Source organism: Channa argus, chromosome 4, assembly GCF_033026475.1.
Source record: "Channa argus isolate prfri chromosome 4, Channa argus male v1.0, whole genome shotgun sequence".
Classification (NCBI taxonomy): Eukaryota; Metazoa; Chordata; class Actinopteri; order Anabantiformes; family Channidae; genus Channa; species Channa argus.
Window position 1 is genome coordinate 19,115,188 of NC_090200.1, and position 13,413 is coordinate 19,128,600.

The 13,413-nt window shown below is 37.0% G+C and overlaps 1 protein-coding gene across 1 annotated transcript in view; it reads right to left on the reverse strand.

Annotated features, from left to right (window-relative positions):
• The window catches only part of lrrc4ca (leucine rich repeat containing 4C, genome duplicate a), a 154,265-nt gene that overhangs the window by 89,088 nt on the left and 51,764 nt on the right, over window positions 1-13,413 (reverse strand). Inside the window, exon 2 of the mRNA XM_067502475.1 lies at window positions 9,777-9,862. The gene's annotated coding sequence lies outside the window, so the exon portion shown is untranslated. The remainder of the gene's footprint in view (window positions 1-9,776; window positions 9,863-13,413) is intronic.

A 13,413-nucleotide genomic window follows, 5' to 3' on the forward strand; every position in this document is an offset into this window, starting at 1 on the left:
CTTAAGCTACTGTAAAAAAAACAATTACTCCTGCTTAGTGTATTAGGATTTGTCATCACAATAAATGCGCCGTGATGGGAAAAAAGAAAAATAAGACACTGGTCTAATGTACATGGTGCAATCATCTGCTTTCAAGCCCTTCAAGTCTCAGGAGGGAAGCAGAATTAACAATGGCTTCAAGGATGAGGGCACAAGACACTGGCAAAGTAAGTGAAGGAAAAAAAGTCAAGGGAATGTTGTTACATTTCATCACTTCTTCTGTGGGAGAGCAGAAGTCATTTCAGCACTTGACTGGGCTGCACTCACATCTATAGTACTAATGCAATCAATTTGAGTGAGGTGAGGGATAATTTGAGAAAGATGATGGATATTTAGATGAATTAAATTATGCGCAATACTCATAACTGCAATGTTCTAGACCAGATAATTTGTCCCCTAAAACCGTTAAATAAAGTGGACACTTCAAAGAAGAGCACCATAAAGATTATTTTACACAAAATTGTAGGCTTTTTGTGGAACTTTCATGTTCAAAATATGTGTTAATTGACAACACACCTTCTCACTTTGAGGTCAGTTTTCTTACATTTTTTATACGTTGTTAATTTGGTATCTGAAAAGTGGTGCAGAGTATAGCTAAATATACACAGACCTATATGTATAAATGATCCATTTGCTTCCTGTGACGTATTATGCACATAGTATAGCATTTGTCCCAATCTTGTCTTACATTATACATGTAATCTACTGCCTTGCAAACCTGTACAGTCTCACAATCTGTGTATCTAAAATAAAAGTATATATTTCACACATCTTAGAAACTGTGTTAACAGTAGTTCATGCATCACACTTGTAAGAAGACTATGTCCTGGCTGTTGCAGTGGACCCCAAGTACTGTGAACAGTACTACACATATAATCACACTGTAACTCAATATTATTAGACAGTTTCACCAGACTCATGGTCTGCACATGGATGGTGAGGGATGGTGCAAAGTGCAGGGCAGGATATTGTGTATTGCAGCTGACAGTTTGAAGCTGTTCCTTGACTGAAAATCTAACCATCACTCAGGCTCACATTGTTGAAAGCTGCTGCTTCATGCAAATAAAGTTCGCACGTAAATGGGTTCTGTAAGCCATTAGCAAAGAAGGTATTCATACAGTATACACTGATCTAAAAAACACAGAATTTCACTGGTATGTGGACAGACATACTTTAAAGCAGTATTATGAGAAACATGTTAAAATAATATGTTCATTTTTGTTATAGGAATGAGTCACTGCGTGAACAGGTCTAGGCAGCTTGGAGTTTGACAGGTGGGTTGGTGCAGCATCAGCGGTAAAACAGACATTGTACCAAACCCTTATGGGTAAGAGGAAGCTGAAACATAAGGCAAAATTATTTATGTTCCAACCATCACCTTGGTCCTGAGCTCTGGATAGCAACTGAAAGAATAAGATCATGAACACAAGTGTCCAAAATGAGTTTCCTTTCTAGGGTGGCCAGCTGAGCTGAGAGATCGTGGAGCCTCCACTCATTGAAAGGAGCCAGTTGAAAGGGTCCAGGCAGCTTGTAAGGATGCCTCCTGGGCACCTCCTTTTGGAGGTTTTCCAGGCATGTTACACTGGGAGGAGACCCCGGGGTTGGCCCAGAATGTGTGGAGAGAGTATATATCCAATATGGCATAGAAACAACTCAGAATCCTAGTGGAAGACCTGGAAATTGTTCCAGAGGAGAGGGAATGGAAAACCCTATGAAACCTAATGTCACTGCATCCTGACTATGGATAGTTAGAACCTAGTGAATGGATGAATGGATAGCTGGATAATAATTTTCCGTAGTGATATTTTTCCCTTAGGAAAGAAAGGATGGCTTATTTACAAGGACAATAGGTGCGCCATAAAAAATAAACTTCAATTTAATTTCAAGTCGACTTCAACCAGCTAATGCTTGAGTAAGTTATAAAATCCCTATTGATTTATAGCAAGTCAATCACATGGAATAAGGATGTACCGACCCTGCCCATTGCTTTTACCAGCTGATTTTGGTCTTAATCATACAAAAGTACACAGTATTAATGTCTGGCTATGTGAACTTAAAATCGAATAGATAATGACAAAGCCTGACATTTTTGTCCTGCAATATTCAGCATGCAGAGCCACGTTACAGGATATGGTTTTATCAAATCTTCTAAGTGCATAAAATACTATACTGTACATATCCATATATCACCTACATAAATACCACAAACAATTTTTTCTGTGTAACAGGTACAACTTTTTTTCATTGTGTAGTTCTTCAGTTTATTAATGTCACATGAATTGGATAGAAAACTGAACTCAACCCTGTAGTGATGTGGTCTCCTGCCTGTCATGCACCCTATGATTCTCTAATCAATGAATTCCTTATTAATTGCACAATTCAAACATCTGCAAACCTGTGTTTACTGCAAGCCAACAGGTTAGTTCTCTTAACACCCCACTTCAAAACTGTGTATAAATTGATTGAGCCATGCTAAAAGAAAAGCCAGTCCATATAAATTTCATATTAACAACATTTTACTCAATTATTCAAAGGATGATCTTTATGACATGCTTACGATGTGCTTACTATACTGCGATAATTAACTTCTTCTCTTGTTTCATGCCTGGTAAAATAATGTAAACTGTAATCCTGTGCACTTCCAGTAGTGATACAGCAGTAGTGTACTGTAGCCACCATAGTAATTTGAGCAAACATCAATTTGAGCAAAGATGTTGGTAACTTAACAGTATGAAACCGCTTAGATTATAGATGACAATCCCTGCTGTTCTCTTTCTGTCATTTCATGCAATTACTCTTGAAAATTGAAAATTGCAACAAGCAAATAAATGTTTTCTTTGTGAAATGCATAAATTCAAAGTATGCTGTTTAACTCAGTATAAGCTTTTACTTATTATGCATCTAAAAGCTTTGATTATAAACGTACTATATGGCCTTAAAACAACTGAAACCTGCTGGCACTATTGAGCAATCTAAGCCAAAGAACTAATGTGTGAATTTTAATCCATATCCTCTGAGAAGAGAATATTTTAGACAATGATTAATGACATTAGAGATTAGTGCATTTCGCACACTGAGGTATCTGCTGTGTTGGGGTTGAGATGCTGACCACTATTCCAACACATGGAGACCAGGGCATTTCCATTCAGTAAATCTACTATCAGAACAATAGCTCATCTACTGATTTAGAAACACAATTAACCTTTGTCACCAGAAACTTAAATCCAGCTTTAATGTCCCTGGCACAAATCCAACCCATCTCATAACTTTGTAGAGATCTGTAGCATTATAATAGCAAATCTTGTCTGGGATTTACAGCTCATAGTCAAAGGAGTTTTAGCTTACAGTAAGTACTTAGGGTTGGGGATATATTGGCCTTGTAAACCTCCAATTCTATTACAGTCATGGGAAGTGGGTGGGGGCTTTTGCATGTCTTTGAATGTTTGTCTATACTCAAGTACAGAGCTATTACAACTGGCAACTAAAATGTATCCAGAGATACAACAAATTTTCCTGCATGCACCGTATTAGTGCAGGTGAAGAGGATTGAAGTGCATTACTTGAATGATGAGTACATCTCTGAAATATCTTTTCTAATGCCTTTTTGAAAAGCAAACCTTTCTGCAAAGACCTATAAGTTATGCAAGTTATTTCATAATTGCTCTTTTTAATGGGAAAAAAGATGGGTGTTCTCTCTGCCATTGCAGTGGCCTCTAAACACCTGGACCCTGCTGAGCGCAGCCAAGCCTTTGATCCAGTCTACAGGGAGTCCCTTTTTCAGCAGAATTATGGATTGGTATCAAAACAAATGGGGGAAGGCATTCAGATGGCTAAGTACATTATATATGGAGAAGTTATGAGAGCGAGAGACCCAGATCTGGTACAGATTTACTACAATGGCACAATTTGTTACAATTTGACAAGTTGAAGAGAAGATGTTTCACATTCATGTTAACATGGTGAGTCACAATAGGGACATCAGCTTTTTACATTAAGTAAGGGACCTCAGCACATTTAATAAAAAAATAAAGGAATTACATAAAGTCAAATTAGCTTAAAAAACTGCTTCCAAATGTTAGGAAAACAGCAGGCGGTCCCCTCAAAACAGACATCACATAAGCTGTGAGCAAGACCCTTGAAGTGCAGCAGGGTTCAGAGAAAAGCTATTTCTTTCTTGACATCACCAACATCCCTAACACTGCGTGTGCACTGCTCTCATATGCACATTGGTCTCTCAAAGTCCTAATAGCATCACATTTGAGGAAAATCTTGTGGATCCCATGTCACAGGGTATAAGACCCAATAATTCCACTCAACAGTTTTATCACATTAGTTAAATTGTAGGATGATAGCATATGACAACCATACTATACACTGGGTGTGGAAAAGAAGTACATACTCACTTATTTTACTTTACTTTAGACACAGCTACAGATCAGTCTGTGTGAGGATGACAGCATGTTCAGCTACGCACATTTACATCAGAATCCTAAGATGTCATCCCATGCTTAACATTAATGTCAGTGTTATTGTGCAGTGTTGCCCTTTAATAATCAGACCTTAGTCAGATTCCACCAAACCCTGAATGTTCTAACATCAACATGAGAGAGTGAAGCAATTGCACAGACAATACTGTAGATTATAAATCTACGAAGAGTTCCTAACACAGTCTGAAGGCGTAAAAGAAACCACTCGCTGGATTTCAGAGTAGAGCTTTTGTAGAGTTCATAACCTCTGACATTATTCTGACTGTGCTGCTATTCAGGTGTTGGATCCGTTATGAATTAAAGAGATGACATATTTACGGTAATGTATTTGGTCTGTAAAACTAATTTCATTTTTCATTAACCCTTGATATTCCTGAACTGCAATTGTCCTCAACATATAAGAATGATTACTTGAGTGCTACATCAAACACTTGTGTGAGACTGTGTGAGACTGTTCTTGGGATAAAGTTAATAGATACCATCATCAGAATAAACAACAATAACAATAAACAATAAAAGTATAAGTACACGCATTTTTTAAAATCTGTAGTCAGATTTTGTTTCTGATTAAAGCAGCATCTTAGGTATTACAATTGATATAGAAACTGTTCTTACATTTGCATAATGTAGTAGTTGAATCACTACATGTCTATGTCATTATATTGTTAATTCTTTACATTCCGGACTTTAAATTAAGTCCTGGATTCCAAAAGCTTTCTCAGATGAGTTCTCCTATTGTGACACACACAGGACTGATGAAAGCGAGTGGTAGTGACTCAAGCAAGACCAATCCGCTGCTCAATATTAGCAAGATAAAAGATCTTGTAGTTGATGATATAGGACAGAATACACACAACACTTCCTTGACTTTTTCAAGAAATCTATTGTGGCAAGAGTACAACTCTTTGTCATGGTGTTGAGGGAAGGCTATGGAAAAAAAATGATAGACACAGGATGGTTCTTCTGCTAATTACTGAAAAAAAACATGAAACACAAAAACACAAACACAAAATAATTAATTAACTTAGAAAGAACAAATAGTTTGACTCTATATAATTTAATATAATAAAATATGACGTGAGACTGCTTCACCTTAGCCCCTTTGCAATGTGATCTTTGTTGAACATGAATTTACAGTTGCTCCCATGTCTTACACATTTCTGCGCTTTACTGAAAAAAGCTGATAAAACAAATCGATACAAGCAATAGAGGGAGATGGAGACAAATATCAGGTTAATGTTTTGTGTCTAGAGCTGTTTCAGTGCACAGTGGGCTCACTCTGGGTTATACGTATAATGAGAGTGTGTGTGTTGGAGAGGGCATTGATAAATGCTGTTGGGGACTTAGTGGTGCTGGAAAATAGATAGTACTTTCTATGACCAGTAATTCCTTTCCTGCTCCAAAATGCTGATTTTCAAATGTATACATAAACGTGAGAGAAAACTGTGCAGTAAATGTGGAATCACAGTGATTTGCTTCATAGCGTTGTACACTAAATCATCCAAACATTTTGAAACTATACATTCTTTCATTGATAACTGCAAACCGATTACTGCATTTGAGAATAATCGGTGAATAATATCTGTGAACATGAACAACAGCTTTCCACAGGTAGACAAAACAACACTTTTAATGAAATTTATTGAAGTACTAAAAGAGATCCTTTTTCCATCTAACACACTGTGGAGTATATATATAGTTTTTTTCTTTTTGCTAACAGCACCTTAATGTGTCAAATGACCTTGTTCATCTTTGTTTATTTTAATGAGCTTTTTTCTCTTCCAGAAAACTCTATTGGGGTAAAGTAGCTATTGGACAATCTCTGCACAGTTCCTCAGCTGCTATGTGCAACTGACTGAAAGCATAAAAAATTGAATGTTTAGTAAATGGTTTATTGAAAATAAACGCTTGGAATTTGAAGTCTGACTTAACTGACAACAACACCAGTGATGCAAACAAACTCAGCTCACACTGGCCAAGGAAAGGTTACATACGAGTGTGGCTCCTTTAGTATAGGCGAATGCTGAAAAAACAACCACAATATGAAGAATTCAAGGTTAAACTTCAGCAATTGTGTGAAAGTGGGTTCTTTTTTGTTGATAGTCTTTTCTGAAAGATGAAGGACACCACAGGATAAAGGAGTCTGAAAGTGTGTTAATATAAATCAAGTGAAAAAATATATATACTGTAAGCAGGCTGTCTAGAGTTGATGGTCACTAAATGTCCCTTTGCTTTCATAGAGGATTTATCTATAATATATTTTTTGAAAATGACTTTGGAGGCTTTTACAGAGAGGCATCTGATTGATGCTTAATTTGAAAATTTGTGAGTGAAAGGACAGAAGGATGAGGGGAAAAAATGACAAAAAAGTATTAGAAGAGAGTATAAATTACAGTGCCAATGTGTTAACGTGTGGCGTTTACGAATATAGTAAATCAAACATTTCACACAATTGTTTCATGTCTTATTTTTTTATTGTTTTTGTCCCTAAAACTTGAAATTGTGTGGTTATACTGTATACAATGACGAAAAGCAATGTCAGAGCAGGCAGCTGAATATTTTGGAATTGGATTGACTCAAATAACATAATCATTGGTGCCATACTATCTGTGGGTGGAAAGCTTCACATGTCTGCCCTAAATTCAGTTTCAGTAAAAAAGGTCGGATAGGACATGGAGCAACAACAGAAACCCAATAATAATTCTGCTGTTAAAATGTGATACACCTCTAAAGGTGTGCAACTGTTTTCTTTAATTATAAAAAGCATGTCATCGAGAGCTTAAACAGCAATTATTTTCAAAAAATGTGTAAAACAAATCTTACAAAAACCATTATCAAGAAATAATCAAAAATGACCTGCTGCACATTAATATGCAGAAGTACAACAGAGGTGAAATCTCACACGTCAGTACTGCTGTTAAGGGCAAAATTATGTTCTTCATTTAAACAGCAGTTAGAACTGCAGTGCAGCCTACACTATAAGATCAGTGTCACAAAGGAGCAATTGATCTATCTTCTAATTATTACCTTAAGATGTTCAATGTGGACCATCATACCAGTATCCAATCAAATCCAATTAACACTGGTGGCCCCCTCCAGAAAACTGCATTATAGAGGGATTACACAGCTATCTGTGCTAGTCTGATTAATGGCCACAGTAATTATTGCTGAAGGGGTCTGTCCGAGTGCCTCAGTGTAGAGAAGCATACAGCAGCGAGGCAGCTGCAGTGAGCGTAGCTCACACTCACACCCACCCACACACACACACACACCAACACCTGGATCCTCTCATGTGCACACATGTTACACACAATATGAGGCTCTATTTAGAAACTTGTGTGCCTCTGATACACATGTACAGGAAAATAAATGTGTCCATAGGTGCAGCTTGTGCACATGTACAGAACAGAATGGTTTGATCCACATCACGAAGGGCTGTGGATCAGTGTTTATATACAAAAAAATTATAAAACTGGCAAATGTTTTATTCTGTACATTTTAAACTCTAATTCCTCTTTTTTTATGTCTCAAATTTCCCTCTTATAATGTAAACTAGGCTTTTGAGTGCTCAGTGTATTCACTGAGCACAGAGAGTGACAGAGAGACAGAGTGGAGGAGGCAAACTGAGTGAAAGCGTTTAACAGATGTGGAATGACAGCTGCAAAACTGAGCTAAATAGAGTTAGAGAAGCCTCCTTCGTTTGATTCAGGGGCAAGTTGTGCAACTTCCTGTTTCATGAGATGGTTCATATTATCAACAAAATAGCAAGAGTGTATCCTTTTGTATCACACACATACTGCATATTATTCAACCGATAACTCTAGAAGCATGTTAGCACACACAGACTACAACTGGACTAGAGGTTGTTGAAAATGCTTCAAATTATAGAAAAACAATTGGCAACTGAAAGGTTCATAATATTTAACATTACACTCCTGATACAACACATAAATGTCAAAGTGTTGTAATTGTTATTTAATAATGTGTGTCCATTTGAATGTCACAAACAGTCACTTCAAGAAAGAGTGAAATCTGTGACTGACACTCTACAGGAGGCCTATCAAGCAGACATACTGTAATGTATAATTGAAGTATACCAATCCAAATAATTCATAATGCAATCTACTTGCAGCATCTGATTCAGGAGATAACAATCCTAAGCATCTTCAGCAGAGACTTATCGCAGATGGTTGATGGCCTTAAACCTAATCTCCAGGATGCAACATGCAAATGTGAAGGCTCCTCCATTGCTTCACTCAGAGTGTGTCTATCAATCTACAGTATTTCATCATCAAATGCACTTTATCGGGCAATGTTATCTCATATTTCAAAGGCCGTGGTGGATATGGCATGACTCCAGCCTGATAAGAGCACAAACACCTGGTTGCTCTGCAGGTGTGCTGCTCCGACAGACATTTATGTTGGCTTTGGATTGCACTAGTGAAATATATGGTTTAATCTCTCTGTTTTTTACCTGTCTTTGCGAATTCTCAATATGCCTTTTGTTCCCCTCATACTGATGTTAGTAAATTGAGGCAAAAAGAACTATGAAAAGCTTTGCAGACACTTTGAGAAAATTGCTTAAATGTATGCGTGTTTTGATGTGCTTTATTGTCCTTCATTTTGTATTTCTTTAGAGCATTAGAATAAACGTTTATGTCTGTTTGTATGTTCTTGATAAATTTTCAAATCGTACAAACTATTGCTCTGTTTTGCTTTGTAGGTTAAACACCACAACAGAGAAATTCACAATTTATGAGGTGCACATATTCAATTCTCAGTATTCTCTAAAGCCCATTCGAAGGGGAGGTGAAATGACTCCCATGAATGATGCATGCAAAACTGTTCCCAAAATAAATGACAATCAATGCCGTGGATGCCTATTGAACTGATACTCCATGTGATGCTCTTTTGTGGCACAATGGCAGCAAAATTTTTATTTCATAATTACATTTCATGTATATATTTCTGTAGTATTTCAGGCAGAAAAGTTATGTATATGCTTGTGACAACTCACAGAAATGGCAACCTGAAGAAAACAAGGAAAAACCTCGCTGTGCCTCAGGAAAGTCATGCTGTTTGCAGCTGCTGCTGCCCCACTCTACAATATTTGGGTTAAAACACAATAAAACCATATTTTGCAGAACCTGTGAAAACACTGCACCCAGTCCAACATAAAAGAGTAAAGATCGCTCAACAAAAGAAAAATAAATACATTAATTAAAAAACAATGAGGGTAGATCAACTCACACTTTAACGCTTCAGACTGCTGCGGGGTTGTCACGAATAGTCCAAATCAGTTGGCATCCTGTCAAATTTCCCTTTGTTCCAAGAAGCTTGAAAAGAAAGAATAAGAAAGATCTCAATTAGTGTGTGACAAATAAACATAAAAACGCATCATTTAGTCATATTGAATCTATTAATTATTACAGTTGCAAGCTGCACCTGCATATGTAAACGTTTATATCGACCCAGCATCTGTAAGATAAGTAAACACTTGAGATCTGTTAAATATTTTACATAAAAACTCAAAGAAACAAGCTAGACTTCGAGTCAATTAATGACAACATTTAGTACAATTACGGACAACAATACTTTTTATTCTCTTCACAATAAAGGGATGCAAGATGTAGCTCCAGGCTAAACAATAATTATATTTGGACAATTGTGAGCTATTTCACGTGTGATTAGATGGGGTTTATATGTAAACATACTGTAAGAAGGACCCCCTTCATATGGACCATCGATTCATCATTATGTTGTCTACCTCATTTGCAGAGATGACCTGTCACAACACAAACATCTTCCAGCCAAATAGGTTTCACACAATTGACATCTGATAGACATTAAGTCTGCTGTGGCCACATTAGGCCTTGCAATCAAGGCAATGATAGTTTTGTTGTTGGTCTGGCTGGAAATTGGCAGTAATAAGGATGTTTTAAAGACATGCAGTTGAGGCTATTGACGTCCCAGGCCTCTGAGACCAGCCAATAGATTTTTTTTTTTCATTCGATTACGACCTCCAGTTGCCAATCTGCCATCATTATTAAGGCTGTCTAGTCTTTACATGCACCTTAGAATACAAATTAACTGGACTCTGCAGTGATAGTTATCATGGAGAAACAATCTCTGTACAATGATGTTTGGAACAACTTGAACTTTCTCAAATGTCAACTATCCGTGCATTAAGACCATAATGTATGTGAATGTAGTTTATTGCAGAAGCACTTTCCCAAAAACATCTCCACCCACATGTAGTGTACTCATACAGTCAAAAACATACACAAGTAACTATGCATACACAAACACTATTTCTAGATTATGTTTTTTGCTAGTGCATGCGTAGGCTTAATTATGAGATAGCACAAGGCAGAAAGTGAATCTGTTCAGTTTGACACGTTTTATTATTCCTGCATTATGCAACCATTGCTAAATGTCATGTAAATGCTTCAATGAATTTCAATTTACCATCAAACCACTAAGCCCCAATTTGTGCTTTGAGCTGATAAAGTGAAACTGAGGGATGAGAAAAACAGTGGCTTGCTAGTGAGAAGAGACTACATGGGACACTTCCCTGAGAGTAGTATTAACTACCGTGAAAGCAGAATGTCACTAGTGCTAGGGGGGGAAAGTCATTTGTCAGCTGTATCAACACTCAGAATAATTAATGTAGAAACAGCAGTATTGTGGTTGGCCTTGCTGAACAAGAACAAGAGAGGAAGTGTCAACGTCTGTGTTGATTAAACATTAAAACATTCACAGCAGTATAGGAAACAAATCTGCAATTGTATGTGCAGAAGCTGACAATCTGATAGGTCATCATAATTATTTTAATTCACTTAGCGAAAGACATAGATGAATGTTGAGTGTGGGTCTTTATTTCACAAAGACTGCATAAAAAAACTTACTCTCCAAATCTCTAACAAACTAGGCCCTAACAAGATGAAAAGTGCAGTGGTGCACTGCAAACTTGGTGCCCGTGTCTGCTGCCTGCCTGCTCATATAAGACCAACTGCTCAGCCAATGCCATCTCCTCAAAATACATTCCATACAATTTCAAGCAATTGAAAGAGAATGTAATCAATGGATGATTGTATTCTACTGAAACAAATTTTGTGAAAAAATGACTGACCAACACTGAAGGGGGACACGCACCTGAAGACTAGCTGACACTGTTTCCAATTGTCCAGATTTTCAGTCACTGACAGTCTAAAAGACACTCACGCCTAATGAGTGAATAAACTGTGAGCAACCCAATATCTGGTTGTTAAGGACTGGATGTTCTGAGGTAGATGAACCCATACAGGGTTACCCATACTGCTAGAACAGAAATCCTTGCATGTGTCAAAACAAGCATGTCGGTGATCAGTATTTTTTCATTTAAACAGCTATTTGTGCTGAAGAGAAGACAACAACACATAAAAGGTACAAGAACAAAGATGAACATAACCCATATTTAGGGTGAGGGAAAAGCAGACAACAAGGACTGTAAGCACCTACCAGGGGAAATGGATGTAATGTAAAGCAAATATTAAAGCTGTATTGCAGGTCTTCCTTGGCTGTCGCTGATATCAGCTGTAAATATTAAATATTTCGAATAATCTTTATCAGAATGCTAAGCAGAGCTTGCAGTTGTTTTTCCTTTTTTCATCATCACTTATCCCAAAAAACCTCCAAACCACTGCCATTTTTTTCCACCCGCTCAACCAATGTGAGGTTAATGTAAAACGGTTTAGGGTTTGGTATCAGAAAACATTTATCAGTACAAGTTTGACTACACAGAGGCAGCATTTCATATTTGTTTGATATTTAATTCACAGTGCACAGTTGAAATAAACTATTGTGTGCTTATTATTACAGACAGAAAAGGGTTAGCAAAAGTAACATAAAGCACATTCTTGCCTAAAAATAAACATGGAAGAAGCTAGTTATAATCTAAATGCGCAATCTATAACCCTGCCCGCTGAAAGAACTGAATTCAAAATCAGTTTGACAGAGAGGGAGAAGAATAAAAGTAAGCACCATTCAACCTCAGGGATTTTGATAAGTTTGATACTGCATAGAGCTTCCCAAATCCATCTCAAGGAAATATCTATTTTGTCCTGTTTAATATACCTTTACATTAAATGTCCTATTCATCAGCAGGGTGGGGAAAAAAAGGTCAGAAGTGTCATTGCTTGCTTTGACTCATTTGACTATCTTTCATTAGAGCTGGCAAGCGTTGCCATAAAAGCAGTGCCAGCTGGCCACTGTCTGCTAACTGGCTATTCGTTTTACTGTCATTTTATCCCAGACACTAAATGAGCACAATGAGCTGAATGTCTGCAATGGAAATGACTGAGGAACAATTAGTCCAATTAAGGGATGAAATATTTGGCACAGCTACATGTAAGTGGATAATGATATGAAGTTCTATTCTAGAAACGAAAAACGTACCAGCCTCAAAGTGCTAGATATGTAGAACTTACAGGTTGATTTATCAGTTTATCCTTTACCCTTTTTATATAAAGGAAGTTCCAAACTGTAATAAGAAAGTGTAACTATAATTTAAACCCATTATCATTTTACCCACACAGCAATATAGCAGGTCTCCAGTCTACAGTCATGTGCAAAAGTTAGTACACCCTCGCAAACACGAATCCATTATTTATTTAACAAAAATGAAGCCAAAAAGAAAAAGAAAAAAACATGTTCAGGAAATTCTAAGTATCCCCTTACTTCTTCCATAGCATATATGAGAGTTACAAGAAGCCAGGCACCGCTAATCACCAGCTCTTTATTGGTTGATCATCAGCAGGTGTGCAGACTCAAAACATAAAAACACAAAACACAAAAGAACAAAAAAAGGCACGATTAACTAAGGCTTAACAAATACTTGGGTTTGTAG